The following is a 15,309-nucleotide window of genomic DNA, read 5'->3' on the forward strand; positions in this document are numbered from 1 at the left end:
TTAGAGCTTCCACATTTGCTATATTCACAGTTCAGTAATATGGAACCTGTATGAGTAGCAAAAGCTTCACTGAATAAAGCTGCTACTTAAATTCTGGCTTTAATAAAATTTTAACACTTTTAAAGTATTTGTATTTTACTTCAGAATCAGCAATACCCACTTCAGCTACAGGAGCAGTTAAGTTACAGAAAGCTTGATCTGGATTAAATATGAATCACATGTATTTCCAGAAATCTTTCCCTGACTGCACACAATAAGGCAGTCAAAAGGCTGTTTTGTGTCAGTGCTGAAATTGCAGCTCTATTGTCCACTAGAGACAGGCTCCATAAGTGAGTCAGTCCTTTGGGATTACTTCACTAAAATGTGCAGAATTACAGCAGAAGAAAACATGTTTATAACTTGATACAAAAGCAGTCTTGGTCTTTAACGCTAACTTCTCCCTCCGTAATAGCTGTAAGGTGGGTGAATCTTTTTGCAACTCACCTGCTTGGATTTTATTAAAGGTTAAAGTTGGGGCTGTGGTCGATTCAATTAACAGGTGTGCTGACAGTACTCAGGATCATGAACTAAATATTTTTAGGGATTTTGACTGTTGAAGATGTAACATTAGTCTGTTGGAATGCATAGCAAGCATTTTGTCCACCATTGTCTGCCAGTTTCTAAGTCACACACACGAAGGTAAACTCCTCTGAATCTTGAGATGTAGCTGTGCTCTCCGGTTGCTCTGGAACCATGAGACTTTCTGCATCTATCTGAATCTGATCAACATTTCTACGCCAGACTGAGTTGGCTCCAACATTTATGATGTATGTCAGCGGTCTGGTCCATGACAGAATCATGCCAGACTGCCATTTCTGACTTGGGTCTCTGTAGTCTCTGGCAAGTGTTAAATATTAACACTTCACCGAGTTCTTTTGATTCCTCATAGCCATCAGATGGAAGACAACACACTGCTCAGTAGACCATTTCACACTTTTATTACTTCCGGAAGGGAGATGCGTCCTGTATGACACGCTGCAGCGAATCTCGAATTGGCGGTGTCCACTTAACAGTTTTGTTACAGGGTGTCCCACTCTAGTCTAAACAACAGTGCTACACAAGCATTCAGTAGCCACGTTGCATAGCGTACTCATAGGTTATTGTCTATTAGCTGCAAAACATCTTTACTCAGCTCCAGGGAGGCTGCGACCTTGCCCTACTCCCTTCTAGTAAATTTCCACTGGCAGATGGTTCCTTGTTATTAACTTCTGCATACAAGCGTGCATGAGAGTCTCCTGCAAACTTACTTGTAAGACAATGACACGCTGTAAGAGCCTTTATTGTTCAGGGCCGTGTCTTCTTTAGTGTTCTGAACTATGCGTTTATATGACATTTGTTAATAATATAAAGCAAACCATTGAGGCACTTCAACTAATTTCATTTTCACATTTCACACAAGAACTTTTTGTCCAACATTGAAGAATCTGGTTTTTTTTCTTGTTGTTTCCACCATGGAAGACTGTTTACCTTGGACATCCTTGCGAATGTCTGGTTTCAGCAAATCTAGACGCGATCTCAGATTCTGTCCCATGAAGAGCAGTGCAGGTGTGTGTCCAGTTGTTGCATCGGTGGTGTTCCTGTAAGCCAGTAAGAAATTACAGATTTTCTGTTGTAGCGGCTTACCCTTTGTCCGACTGGCTTTCATTGACTGCTTGAAGGACTGGATGAACCATTCAGCGTGTCCATTTGTTGCAGGATGATGGAGGGCTGAAGTGATATATCGTACTCCGTTACTCCTAAGGAAACACTGGAACTCCTCTCCAGTAAACTGACAACCATTTTCACTTATGAGCTGTTGTGGCAGACCTGTGCGTGCAAACACTGACCGAAGTCTATTGATCGTGCTGGCAGCTGTTGCTTGCTTTACGGGGATGATTTCTGGCCACTATGAGTGAGCATCAACCACAACCAGGAACATTTGGTCCATAAATGGGCCAGCATATTCTATATCAGGGGTCAGCAACCTTTAACACCCAAAGAGCCATTTGGACCCGGTTTCCATACAAATGAAAAAGTGGGGCCACAAATACTTTTTGACATTTAAAATGAAGATAACACTGTAGATACTATTTTTTACCTTTATGATTTGTGTAAACAACTAAAGTGTGTTGCTTATGAAATCCATGAAGTGCTACAGAGAAAATTACATTTTATTCATGTAATTAACACATTCTCAACTCTTAAAGAAACAAACCAAAAGGAAAGACACCCAGTTGAAGGTCTCTTAACCCTGTACTGCATGACTTTTTATTTTTTGGGGAAATATTAATATTTCACCCTATTTTGGGGGAGATTTAAGGTCCGTAATAATATATCAATCATAAAATATGACACCTCCCCAAAATGATATTGGTTTGTTGCTTAAAGGCAACATGGTGCGATAAGGGTAATCAAACACCAAGTTATTCTATAATAAGTTTTATTAGTACAACAAAAATGAACAAATAAACAATCTAAACATTTCACAGAACAATAAAACACCAAATACATCCAACATTTGACCCTAACCCCATGCATACACACACACACACACACACACACACACACACACACAATTACTTTACTTGATTCAGGGATCCACTCCTTAACTTCACTGTCACTCCCTAAAAGCTCACTGTCCTCTGTCTTTATCTTACCTCCAAATGGAGAATTTTTTTTTTTTTTTTTTTTTTTTGAAGGGCCAGTGTGAGACATGAAAATGTGGTTTGTTGCCTCAGGGCAACGCTATGCAGTAGAGGGTTAAATGAATTTAAAAGCTGAACTTAAATGATCCATTTAGCAGATCCATAAAATGTACATTTGTCCAACAACACCTGACATTTTCTCGGTGCCTTTAAGCGTCCCTCACGAAGAAGAAGAAGAATTGATGTTACTCACGTCCTCTCTGCAGCTCACTAGCTAGGCAGGAGAGTTAGCATCCACATGGAGGGTTAGTTGGTTTTTTCGTATCTTTTTTCGCATCTTTTGGCCACTTTCACAAGGATTTCCCCCTCTCTGTCGCCCACTGCACATCCGGGATCCGTTTTAACCTCGCCGCCAGTCTGTTATGTTCTCTCTTATAACTTAACTGGCAAGGTTAAAAAATTGAACAGCTTTGTTCAAGGTTAAAAAATTGAACAGCTTTGTTCAATGAAACCATCACAGGAGATGATAAAAGTTCATATTTTTAATCATTTCATGTTAAAACAACAGAACAGTTTATCAATCCTAGTTTTTGATATTTAACCCCAGGTGAATAAAAATAATGAAATATTAACATTTGTACAGTTTATGCTTTAATGTCTGTGCCTTTAAAAACTGAGAAATGTAAAGGAGAGTTTGTGTGTGGGGTGATGGAGCACCTCTTCAACCTGAGCCTGAGGTTGGGAAGAGTCCCACAGCTCTGGAAAACCTCCTGTGTTGTACCAGTGCCAAAGACTTCACGCCCCAAGGACCTCAACAGCTACAGGCCGGTGGCTCTGACATCCCACCTGATGAAGACCCTGGAGCGGTTGGTCCTGGCTCAGCTTCGGCGCCTAACAAGCTCATCACTGGACCCACTTCAGTTTGCCTACCAGCCTGGCATTGGAGCGGATGATGCCGTCATTCACCTCCTACATCGTTCCCTCGCTCACCTGGAGACCGCTGGAAGCACTGTGAGAATCATGTTCTTTGATTTCTCCAGTGCCTTCAACACTATTCTTCCCTCGGTTCTGAAGGACAAGCTGGAGAACTCTGGAGTGGACCATCACCTCACTACCTGGATCCTGGACTACCTCACCGACCGACCACAGTATGTGAGGACTCAGGGCTGTGTGTCGGACAGGGTCGTCTGCAGTACGGGGGCCCCACAGGGAACGGTTCTGGCTCCGTTCCTCTTCACCATCTACACTGCAGACTTCTCCCACAATTCCACCCAGTGCTTCCTGCAGAAGTTCTCTGATGACTCTGCAATAGTCGGCCTCATCACTGATGGGGACGACAAGGAGTACAGAGGACTGACTCAAGACTTTGTGGACTGGTGCCAGCTGAACTACCTCCAGATCAACGCCAGTAAAACCAAGGAGCTGGTGGTAGACTTCCGCAGGCACAAGCATTCTCCACTGCAACCACTGAACATCCAGGGTATGGACATTGAGGCTGTGGACAGCTACAGGTACCTTGGTGTTCATCTGAACAACAGACTGGACTGGACTCATAACTCAGACGCCCTCTACAGGAAAGGGCAGAGCAAGTTGTACCTGCTGCGGAGACTCAGGTCGTTTGGAGTGGAGGGCCCACTCCTGAAGACCTTCTATGACTCTGTTGTGGCTTCTGCTATCTTTTATGGTGTGGTCTGCTGGGGCGGCAGCATCTCTGCTGGGGACAGGAAGAGACTGAACAGGGTGATCCGAAGGGCCAGCTCTGTTCTAGGATGCCCTCTGGACCCAGTGGAGGTGGTGAGTGACAGGAGAACGGCGGCTAAGCTGTCATCCCTGATGGACAACATCTCCCACCCCATGCAGCAGACTGTGACAGCACTGAGCAGCTCCTTCAGTGGGAGACTGCGGCACCCACGGTGTGGGACGGAGAGATTTCGCAGGTCTTTCCTCCCCACTGCTGTCAGACTCCATAATAAAGACTTTAACTGATCAAGCACACACATCCACACATGTGCAATAACACTAAGTGCAATAATCTTTTCTGGCATCGTTGTATTTTTACTCAGTTGTATATAGCATTCGTATTCTATTTTTATCTTATTGTATATTTTTATTCTATTTTATTCTACTGTATATAGTATATTATTTTATTCTATTCTGTACAGCTGTGTACTGTATTTATTCTTATTGTATTCTAATTTTTGCGTCATAACTTTTGCACTGTCCACTTCCTGCTGTGACAAAACAAATTTCCCACGTGTGGGACTAATAAAGGTTATCTTATCTTATCTTATCTTACTTCCTCAAAGAAATCTTTTTCTTCAACTTGAAAACAGTTCAATAAAAATCAACTGAAAGGTGAGCTCACTAGTTTGTTTTGAAGCTTCTGACCATATCTCATGGTTTTTTATCAACAGGTGCAGTTTGTTCAGTTCTGTTTTTAGGACTTCTTCTCTGTGCTGTTAAAATGTTGAGAATAATGTAATTAATATAGTTTCTGGATCGAAAAAGTTCAGACTGACTGATTGACAGGACAGATGATCAGAGGTGCAGAGTTTTTACCATTATCATTGACACCGGGACAGAAGAATGGGTAGAGTTTCTCAGTGAAGGAGCAGCCAGTAAAGGAGTAGATAAGAGCTGCATCATCTACATCATGAAAGGAGACCAGACCCTCTTCATAATCCACAAACACTCCCACCTTCTCAGGACAAAACTGAGGAGAGAGACGGACCTGGGAGTCCTCAAAAGCTACACATACATTTCCATTTACTACTGCTACAGTCCAGTAACCATCCTCAGGACTGAGTGTGATTTCTTCCTTTCTGTTGACTGACTCTCTGACCATTCCTAAAATCCAGTCTCTCTTTTCTTTAACCCAAACCTCAAAGTAAAATCTGCCTGAAGAGAGACTCTGCTTTCCTAAAACACAAACACCTTTAGAAAATCTCTCTGGGTTGTCTGGAAGATTCTTCTTCTCATCACCACAGTGTACTTGTCTTTCATCATCAGACAGGATGAGATAAGGATGTGCTGTATCAGGATCAAGAGTCATATCCACTGCATACTGCTGGACCCTCTTCAGCTCAGCCTCAAACAGCTTCTTCATTTCTTTACTGAGAGTCTCCTTCAGCTGATCCACAGCTCTCACCACAGTCCCCTCATATGATGGTGGATGGATACTGACCTCTGTCCAGTCCTTGGTGGCTGGAGCAGCTTTCAGGAATGAGAATCTTTGGAGAAGGCGGAGGTGATCTTTAGAGCGTGAGAGCTGCTCCACCTCAGAGCTTCTCTTCATCAGCTCAGAGATTTCCTGTTCCAGATCTTTGATGAAACCTTCAGCCTGTTTCTCTGTTGTTTCCTGTTTATCTTCAATCTCCTTTATGAGCTCGTTGAGGCTTTTCCTGAGAGACTTCGTTAGAGCAGTGAAGACCTGAACACCTTCTGCTTTCTCTCTGTCTGCAGCATCTTTACTCATCTTCACTGACTCTTTGATCTCCTGAATCTTTAGTTGTCTCTTCGTGATCATCTGTTGAATTTCAGTCTCAGTCTTCCCCCAGTTTTGCCTTCTTTCCTTCATATTCTTCTCTCAAAGGAACAAACTCATGAGTCCTGTGGTCTATAACAGAGCAGAGCATGCAGATACATGTCTGATCAGTCTTACAGAACAGCTCCAGAGGTTTATCATGCTTCATACACATCCTGCCTTCCAGGTTCTCCTCAGGATCAATCAGCTGATGTCTTTTCAGACGTGAAGCTGTCAGATGAGGCTCCAGGTGAGTCTGACAGTAGGAGGCCAGACACACCAGGCAGGACTTCAAGGCCTTCAGTTTGGTTCCAGTGCAGATGTCACAGGGAACTTCTCCTGGTTTGGCAGCTTGTTGCTCTGAGCTGCTGCTGCTGACTTTCTGCTGAGCTTCATGTCTGAACTGAGAAACCATCTCAGAGATGAAAGTGTTGATGTACAGCTCAGGTCTGGTCTCAAACACCTTTTTACATGTGGGGCACTGACAGGTTTCACTAATATCCCAGTGTTGACTGATGCAGTTTTTGCAGAAGTTGTGTCCACATGGTGTGGAGATTGGATCAGTTAAGATATCCAGACAGATGGAGCACTGAAACTGATCATGAGATAGAAGACAGCTGGCAGCAGACATGTCTGCACTCTGAAAGAGAAAAGAAACTGATTTTATTTAAAATTCAGTTTTCATTCTATTTAATGTGGATCCATTCTGCTTTTCCTTCTTTCCTGCCACATATGTCCTGTTCCAGGCTGCCTGTGGAGAATCAGTTTCAAGATTTTTTTTTTTCTTCTGTTCTCTTAGTTCTGTTTGATGACAATCCCAGCCATGCGTGTCAGGCTGGATCATGAATATAGGGAACAGGGAACAGAGGTGATGAGAATTACCTCTGTTCCCTCTGTGTTGGATATAGGGAGAGAAATGCAGAATAACAGTTGAGGATATCGTAAAGAGGATGGAAATGGCTGTAGTGAAAACATACTTAAGGTAGAGGATTGGAGACAAAGAAAGTCAGCATGAAATGAATAAAGTGAATCGAAGATTTGCACTGAAACATGAATGTGATCAACTAGACTCACCACTGCTTGTAGAGACTCTGCTGTGTTGTTGAAGACAACCTGATGGACTCTGTTAAATCCCACCTCTCTCTGCAGGTGTGTCAGGCACCCTTGTAGTAAGCTTTTCAGACCTTGAGATTAGGGATGAAAGTCTTGATGCATGCTCAGTCATCCAGGTAAGTAAATCCCAAAAGGTGGATTCTGTTCATCTGGACGTAGGGTTTTCAGTGGGAGAAACGTTTCATGACTCATCCAAGTCATGAAACGTTTCTCCCACTGAAAACCCTACGTCCAGATGAACAGAATCCACCTTTTGGGAGTTAGGGATGAAAGGTTTTAACTCTAAACTTTTTTTCTCTGTCCAACAAATGTAGTCTGATCAGTCCTGCTGTTAAATAAACTCTTATTTCATCCTTTTGTAAAACCAAACAAACACACCAGCTTCAGCAGCATAAAATTTACATATACTGACAAAGAAAGAAAGATCCACATTTGGCTTGGACTTTTAAATTGTGTGATCACGATTATCTGTACTCACCAGTATTGGACAAAATCTCTGCTGTGCTGTTGAGAATGGCTGTATGAACTCAGTTTCATGTTCCTTTAAAGGGAAACAGATAGTATAACAGATTGTATCAGTATTTAACTGAAAGTCTGCTGTGACACAAACATTTACTTTCATCCAGTAAATGTTGGAATGTCACCTATTCAGATTTTTGTCCCATCTCATTCTCGTCAGACTGGATTCCAGGATTCCTCAAACACAGGAGGACTGGACTTTATGGACTTAATGTTAAAAATCAGCAAAAAGAAAATCAGAACCTCAACCCATTTTTACCCTTTCCTCTTTTGGTTGATGAATGCTTCAGTGACCAAAGAACAAAAAATGTTTGTCACTTTTCGCAGCTCAAGATTGAGAGTTACTCTTATTTAAAATGAGAGGACTATTTTTTTAATGATCATCTCTACTCACCAGTGTTGGACAGAAGCTCTACTCTGTTGTTGAAGAAGGCTGGATAATCCAGTTCAAGTATCTTTGAAAGAGAGAGAAATATTTCATAGTTCTCACTTTAGGTTTCACTTCTTCCTAAAACGCTTGTCCTTCGGGTTTTGCTCCACACCTACAAGACTGTAAAATGATCTACAGTGTCCACCAAATCCATCGACCTGAGCTGAAATATGACTCACAAACTGCTGAATTGATTTGTTGCATCTATTGTAACTACATAGCTGGTGGAGAGTTCAATTATACAGTGTTATTTAGGATTATTGAAAAAAGTTGGACCTGTTCAAGCTTATCTTTTCAAGTTTTTGTGGACCTCGGGTGACTCCCAAAAACCTCTCTGAATGATGCTAAAACTGATCACATTGACTTCAATTCTGTGCTTCAGTGTAGTTTTAAAGTACTTGTAATTTACTTCAGAATCAGCATATCGGGACCTTTCACATTCTCTAATACAATCTAGGATGTGCTACTGCTTGACAGCTTGCTCTACCTTTTTCAAAAAGAGTGTGACCAAAATGTATAAATTTGACCCAAATCAATCACAAAGAGTGTGTTGCAATCAAAAACCACCTTGTGATTTTTTTTTTTGTTGCTAGCAGATAGGAGAAGTTTGTATCGAAGACATTAACTTGTCTGTAAACAGTCACCATTTACTCTCTGAGCTGTAGTGAAACACTAGTGAAAAAGTGTGACAGGGCTGTTCAATATAACGATATATATTGGATGACGATATAAAAACATTTATCGTTTCATTTTACGCTATCGTTTGTTTCGTGGTGTCGCAAAATAAACTGTTTATGGCAATATTTTTTCATTATTTTGATGGTCACTGTAGTGGCTAAATTAACTTCTTAAAGTTCTCTCTTTCTCTTACATTTAATATAACCACACTACAGACGGACAAGCATTTGTTTTTATGCGTTGTCGTTAGCAACAACGACGGTAAAACCACCGTGTTTCCGCTTGTTACACATAAACCTTTCACAATAAAGCTCAAGATCCTGTTGAGACTTTTCAAAATAAACTGAATCACGTGAAAGATGCAGAGTGTTTACAGGTGAGAAGCAAAAAAGAGCCGTCAGGTGCTAAAAAATAAACCTTAGACTCAAATGTTAGAACAGGCTTTTCCCTGCAGCACGCCGTGTAATAAATACAAAGAAAGCGGCGGCCGTTACAACTTATGTCTAAAAATGTATAGTTTCATGCATCAGTTAAAACACTCGACTCCAGGTACGCGACGCCCAGCTGGAAACACTTCACGCAAGTCGAGCTGCCCGAGATTCACAGAATTTACAGAAAATGTTACATTTTTGTGATTTATATTGTTATCGGACGATAGATGTCTTAATATCGGGATATGAGATTTTGGTCATATCGCACAGCCCTAAAGTGTGATGCTCTTACTTTGAAGGCAAACCTTCTACACCTCTTTCCTCATGACAACTGGTTGTCAGATAGTTGCAGACTAGTCTCTAGGCCTGTGTATCTGAGGTTTCATTCTCTTGAGCCTATGGTGTCATAGACTCCAAAAAAGGAGACAAGTTAACGTTATGTGGTTAGCGGTCATGTCACTGCAATCTCAGCTATTGTCATCTTGTGGCCTTTAAATAGAGTGCATGTTTAAGGCACTTAAACCGTGGCTTTTTTCAGGCCCAGAAGATGAGTCTTTAACTTCCCTTAAGTACAGTGGCAGTGGATGTGGGTTGGAGATGCAATGAGCTTGAACCTGCAGGTGACCATCTTCACTGACCACACCATCTGTGACGGAGGACTCATCTCTCCTGGTGTCCTGCAAGAAAACAATCATATTTTTTGGAACATGAACTTAATTGCTTTCTTAAAACATTTTTTTCTGCATTTGGTATAAAACAGACTCCAATTTAGACAATCTCAGGCTCCCTCCCCACCGGAGAGGTGACATTCATGTCATGAAAGCATCATTTTAAAAAGGGCTATGCAAACATGGCCAATGACTTTCATTCTAATGATGTGCAAAATGATTTGGGAACAAAACAAATTTTGCTGTTAGAAAACTTGCAGACTTCACTATATATCCCCTCTAAACTAAGTTTGGGGGATGTGATCTTTCAAGAAATGCAGACCAAACTGTTGTTGTTTGTTTACTTACACAGCATGTCTTGTAGAATTAACTGGAGTCACCAGCAACAGCGTAGTGTAGTCATATCTCAAGTCTAATAACAGAAGACAGGAAAAGATCAGTAAAGAAACAACCAAACCAAAGCACAAATAAAACAATAAGTAAAACAGGCTGATCTAAAGTATGATTAAAGTTCAGCCTGATTAATATAAATGTCACTGACAGTTGCTAATATATTGGAAAACCAAAATACTTACCACTGAGTTGATGTCTTTCTGTCCAACAACAGGAGTGCTGGTCCCGAACCTCAAAGACAGTAAGAAGCAAGCAGAGGGAGAAAAAACAGAACATTTTTCAGAAACTGATTTGATCCTTAATGGCTGTGCAATCATTGTAACATAGAGTTTGCTTATGTTGTTAAATAAAGGCTAGATTTGACATTAATAGATGCCACAGATGTTCAAAAGCTGCCACAAAGCATGAAAAAAAAAATGGACGTCCCCGAAAACGTCTGAGCAATTTTGCAAATATGTGATGTCTTGATAAATCGAGCAGATATTTGAACTTTACACAGCTACATTCTCGCCTGAAAATATCTTAAAAGTTTATTTTGTGACCCAGAAAAAGTAATAAGTTTTTTAGCCACGCTCCTCCGCCATTCCCGCGCTTACAAGTACGCACAGGCTCCCAACCGTGGCCGACAAATGCGATCCTCCTTTTCCCCAGACTACCCTTTCTGAGTCACAAAATAACCTTTTACGATATTTTCAGCCGAGAATGTAGCTGTGTAATGCTTAAATATCTACTTAATTTATCAAAATATCACATATTTGCAAAAGTGCTTCCACGTTTTCGGAGAGCTCTGTTATCCACCAGCGCCATAGCTGACCGGGAGGTCAAGGCTCGATAGAGTCCGGGAGCACAGCTATCTCCTGGCTTATTGTTTTCAACCCCCTGTGGTCTTTTGCTACTCAGGTTAAACATGATATATATATAATTCGTTAGTTAGTTAGTTACACTCAACAAAAATATAAACGCAACACCTTTGTTACTGCTCCCATTCCCCATGGGATGGACGTAGAGACCTAAAATTCAATCCAGATACACAATATAACCATCCCTCCCAAACAGTGGTCACAAATCAGTCCAAATGTGTGGTAGTGGGCACATCTGCTATATTGAGATAATCCATCCCACCTCACAGGTGTGCCACATCAGGATGCTGATCTGACATCATGAGTAGTGCACAGGTGTACCTCAGACTGCCCACAACAAAAGGCCACCCTGGAATGTGCAGTTTTGTCTCACAGCAAAATGCCACAGATGCCACAAGCAATGAGGGAGCGTGCAATTGGCATGCTGACAGCAGGAATGTCAACCAGATCTGTCGCCCGTGCATTGAATGTTCATTTCTCAACCATAAGCCGTCTCCACAGGCGTTTCAGAGAATATGGTAGCACATCCAACCGGCCTCACAACCGCAGACCTCGTGTAACCACACCAGCCCAGGACCTCCACATCCAGCAGGTTCACCTCCAAAATCGTCTGAGACCAGCCACCCAGACAGCTGCTGGAACAATTGGTTTGCACAATCAAACAATTTCTGCACAAACTGTCAGAAACCGTCTCAGGGACGCTCAACTGCATGCCCGTCGTCCTCATCGGGGTCTTGACCTGACTCCAGCTCGTCGCCGTAACAGACTTGTGTGGGCAAATGCTCACATTCGATGGCGTCTGGCACGTTGGAGAGGTGTGCGCTTCACAGATGAATCATGGTTCACATTGTTCAGGGCAGATGGCAGCTGAGAATGTCCCAGTTCTTGCATGGCCAGCATACTCACCGGACATGTCACCCATTGAGCATGTTCGGGATGTGCTTGACCGGCGTATACGACAGCGTGTACCAGTTCCCACGAATATCCAACAACCTCGCACAGCCATTGAAGTGGAGTGGACCAACATTCCACAGGCCACAATTGACAATCTGATAGACTCCATGCGACGATGTGTTGCACTGCATGATGTGTTGCACTGCATGAGGCAAATGGTGGTCACACCAGATACTGACCGGTTCTGGGTCCCCAGACCCCCAATAGCGCAAAAAACTGCACATTCCAGGGTGGCCTTTTGTTGTGGGCAGTCTGAGGTACACCTGTGCACTACTCATGATGTCAGATCAGCATCCTGATGTGGCACACCTGTGAGGTGGGATGGATTATCTCAATATAGCAGATGTGCCCACTACCACACATTTGGACTGATTTGTGACCACTGTTTGGGAGGGATGGTTATATTGTGTATCTGGAATGAATTTTAGGTCTCTACGTCCATCCCATGGGGAATGGGAGCAGTAACAAAGGTGTTGCGTTTATATTTTTGTTGAGTGTAGTTAGTTATGGCTATGGATTGAAAACACCCCACCCCTAACGGCTGCACTGTCATGATCCTGGGTCCTTTTGACCCAGCGTTTTGTGTTTTCTCTTCGCGATTTTGGTTCTGTTCTCTAATTGGTGTTTACCCTGTTCCCCCCCGTGTGTTCCTGTTTTATTGTGAAGGTCTGCGTCTTATGTGAGTGTTTTCAGTTTGCCTCCCTGGTCTCGTCATGTTAATCACTCCCAGCTGTGTCTCCCACCTGTGTGTAATCTCCCTGTGTTCTCTGAGTGTATTTAAGTTGTATTTTCTGTCTTGGTAATCGCTGGTTCGTCTGTGTTGTTTCCCCTCGGTCTCCCTGCGTCTCCCCGTATGTATTTCTCCGGACCTCCCTGCATCCTCATTCTGGTTTGGGTTCAGCTCAGCTCGGTTAGCTCCCCCGCAGCGCCTCTCAGCTCGGTTAGCTCCCCCGCAGCCAGTGCTCCTCTCAGCTCAGTCTCCTGTGCCTCCTTCAGTTCAGTCTCCTGTGCCTCCTTCAGTTCAGTCTCCAGTGTCCCCTTCAGTTCAGTCTCCAGTGTCCCCTTCAGTTCAGTCTCCAGTGCCACCCTCAGTTCAGTCTCCAGTGCCACCCTCAGTTCAGTCTCCAGTGCCACCCTCAGTTCAGTCTCCAGTAGCTCCAGTGCCGCCTGTAGCGCAGGCCCCAGTAGCTCCAGTGCCGCCTGTAGCGCAGGCCCCAGCGGCTCCAGTGCCGCCTGTAGCGCAGGCCCCAGCGGCTCCAGTGCCGCCTGTAGCGCAGGCCCCAGCAGCTCCAGTGCCCCCGCTACCCGTAGCTCTGGCTCCAGTATCACCGGTTTCACTCATTCACTCCATGCAGGGAGAAAGTCTAATTTCACCTCAAGGTGCTTTTCATGGTTCAGCCGCCATTGGCACAGTTTGCCGCTCCGGGGCTTCCCCAGAGGCTAGGTCTCAGTCCCCGGCTGATTCTGGACCCCTGAAGTTTATGCAGCCACCTGAGAACTGCACCATGTCCGCGTTGTCTGGGCAGAGCCAGTGCTCAGTGCATCGCCAGTTGCCTTCGTGTTTGCCAGAGGACTCCATGACTGCTGGCTTAGTGGTGACTTCTGCTGGAGGGTCCGTAGGACCGCTCCGGCCTTCGTCTCTAGTCTCCGCTGGGGGGTCCGAGAGATCGCTCCGGCCTTCGTCTCCTGTCTCCGCTGGAGGGTCCGAGGGACCGCTCCGGCCTTCGTCTCCTGCCTCCGCTGGAGGGTCCGAGGAGCCCGTTCAGCCTCCTGCCTCCGCTGGAGGGTCCGAGGGGCCCGTTCAGCCTCCTGCCTCCGCTGGAGGGTCCGAGGGGCCCGTTCAGCCCGTCCAGCCGCCTGCTGTAGCTCCATCATCATCCTCGCCTGCTGCAGCTCCAGGGCCTTCAGCCTCACCTGGTCCAGCCTCTGTGTCTTCAGCCTCGCCTGGTCCAGCCTCCGTGTCTTCAGCCTCGCCTGGCCCAGCCTCCGTGTCTTCAGCCTCGCCTGGCCCGGCCTCTGCCTGTGCTTCGCCTGGTCCGGCCTCTGCCTGTGCTTCGCCTGGTCCGGCCTCTGCCTGTGCTTCGCCTGGTCCGGCCTCTGCCTGTGCTTCGCCTGGTCCAGCTTCAGCCTGTGCTTCACCTGGTCCAGCCTCTGCAGCCTCGCCTGGTCCGGATCGCCATCGCCTGAGTCGCCGCCGTTGCCTTCTGCACGGTCGGCCCCCTGAACTGCTCCGTCGTCTCCCTCGTCGCCGCCGTTGCCTTCCGCACGGCCGTCCCCATCGCCTGAGTGGCCGCCGTTGCCTTCCGCACGGCCGGCCCCCGGACCGCCATCGCCTGAGTGGCCGCCGTTGCCGTCCGCACGGTCGGCCCCCCGAACTGTGTCCACGTCGCCGCCGTTGCCGTCCGCACGGTCGGCCCCCCGAACTGTGTCCACGTCGCCGCCGTTGCCGTTCGCACGGTCGGCCCCCTGAACTGTTTGGACTCCTGTGCTGTCGGCCCCCTGGCCGGCCCCCTGAACTGTTTTGGACTCCTGTGCTGTCGGCCCCCTGAACTCTTCTGCTTTGGACTCTGTTTTTTCCTGTGTTCTGGTGTGCTTCGTTTCTTTTGGTTTTGGACTCGTTTTTTGTTTTTGTCTTTTGGCCTTCTGGTGCTCCGGTTTTGTTTTGTTTTGCACCTCCCGAAGAATTTTGTCTGGGCTCTTATCTCCCTTTTTATTTCAAACAATCAACAGAAAATTTCACAGACATATTTTTATGTAAGGTTTTTAAGGCTGTGGTGTTAATTTTTAAGTAACATGAGCCCAGCCGCAGCAGCAACGCTAGGCTAACACTAACTAGCTAGCAAAATTATAAACCTGGTGCTAAACTAAGAGAAGCCACAAAATCAGTTTGAATAAGAGTAAACATTTACTCACCAAGTCAGTGTATCAGGTAAAGATCCACAATAATCTCTTGAGCTGACGCTTCTCCAGGTTTGCTCAACATATTCCATAAAAAATGCTGGCACCATGAACATGCGGACTGATCCGAGAGGGAGAAGGACGGTAGTCACGTGGCATTTTCAAAACACATCTTTCAT

At 44.9% G+C, this 15,309-nt stretch overlaps 1 pseudogene; it reads right to left on the reverse strand.

Annotated features, from left to right (window-relative positions):
• Positions 1-5,172: 5,172 nt before the first annotated feature.
• On the reverse strand, positions 5,173-6,817 carry LOC146547161 (E3 ubiquitin-protein ligase TRIM21-like; annotated as a pseudogene).
• Between the last annotated feature and the right edge of the window lie 8,492 nt (positions 6,818-15,309).

This window comes from Mchenga conophoros, linkage group LG23 (genome assembly GCF_057382185.1).
Source record: "Mchenga conophoros isolate Kocher_MC1m ecotype Shallow Benthic linkage group LG23, M_conophoros_male_GT1.1, whole genome shotgun sequence".
Taxonomy (NCBI): Eukaryota; Metazoa; Chordata; class Actinopteri; order Cichliformes; family Cichlidae; genus Mchenga; species Mchenga conophoros.